We start from the raw sequence: 1,493 nt of genomic DNA on the forward strand, positions 1-1,493 counted from the left end.
CTGCATGCTCTCCCCCAGCCCCAATGTCCCCACGTGTGTCCCCTCCCAGTCCCAATGTCCCCAAATGTGTCCCCTCCCAGTCCTGATGTCCCTGTGCATCCCCTCCCAGTGGCCCTGATGTCCCCACGTGTCCCCACCCAGTCCTGATGTCCYCATGTCTCCTGCTCCAGCTCCAATGTCCCTGCATGCTCTCCCCCAGCCCCGATGTCCCCTCGTGTGTCCCCTCCCATCCCTGATGACCCCATGTGTCCTACCCCAACCCCAATGTCCCCTCATGTGTCCCCTCCCAGCCCCAGTGTCCCCACATGTGTCCCTTCACAGTGTCCTCGATGTCCCTGCGTGTCCCCTCCTGGTGTCCCTGATGTCCTTGTGCATCCGCTCCCGACGTCCCCACGTGTCCCCTCCTGGTGTCCCCAGTGTCCCTGACGTGCCCACATGTCCCCTCCTGGTGTCCCCAGTGTCCCCGGTGTGTCCCTTCCCAATGTCCCCGACGTCCCCACGTGTCCCCTCCTGGTGTCCCCAGTGTCCCTGGTGTCCCTCCTAGTGTCCCCAGTGTCCCCGATGTCCTCACGTGTCCCCTCCCAGTGTCCCTGGTGTCCCTGCACATCTCCCCCTGTAGCCCCGACGTCCCCGTGTGTCCCCTCCCGGCGTCCCCGGCATCCCCTCCCAGTGTCCCCATGTGTCCCCTCCCAGTATGCCCAATGTCCCCTCCCAGTGTCCCCGATGTCCCTGTGTGTCCCTCCCCGTAGCCTCAACGTCCTGCTGTGTCCCTACCCAGTGTCTTCTCCCGGTGTCCCGAACGTCCTTGTGTGTCCCCTCCTGGTGTCCCCTCCCGGTGCCCCCAGTATTCCCGATGTCCCCGTGTGTCCCCCTCTGTAGCCTCTACGTCCTGGTGTGTTCCCTCCTGGTGTCCCCTCCTGGTGCCCCCAGTGTCCCCGTGTGCCCCCCCCGTAGTCTCAACGTCATGCTGTGTCCCCTCCCAGTGTCCCTGGTGTCCCCAGTGTCCCCAACATCCCTGTGTTCCTCCCCGTAGCCTCAATGTCTCCGTGTGTCCCCTCCTGGTATCCTCAATGTCCCCGGGTGTCCCTCCCCGTAGCCTCAACATCCCGCTGTGTCCCCTCCCGGTGTCCCCAATGTCTCTGGCGTCCCCAGTGTCCCCTCCCAGTGTCCCCGGCATCCCCAGTGTCCCCTCTCGGTGCCCCCAGTGTCCCCGTGTGTCCCCTCCCAGTGTCCCCAGTGTCCCCGGCGTCCCCAGTGTCCCCTCCCAGCGTCGCTGGTGTCCCCAGTGTCCCCTCGCAGTGTCCCCAGTGTCCCCAGCGTCCCCTCCGGGTGTCCCCAGTGTCCCCGGCATCCCCAGTGTCCCCTCTCGGTGCCCCCAGTGTCCCCGTGTGTCCCCTCGCAGTGTCCCCAGTGTCCCCGGCGTCCCCAGTGTCCCCTTCCGGCGTCGCCGGTGTCCCCAGTGTCCCCTCGCAGTGTCCCCAGTGTCCCCAGCG

The sequence above is a fragment of the Nothoprocta perdicaria genome, unplaced genomic scaffold, assembly GCF_003342845.1.
Source record: "Nothoprocta perdicaria isolate Ctin4 unplaced genomic scaffold, notPer1 scaffold_884, whole genome shotgun sequence".
Lineage (NCBI taxonomy): Eukaryota > Metazoa > Chordata > Aves > Tinamiformes > Tinamidae > Nothoprocta > Nothoprocta perdicaria.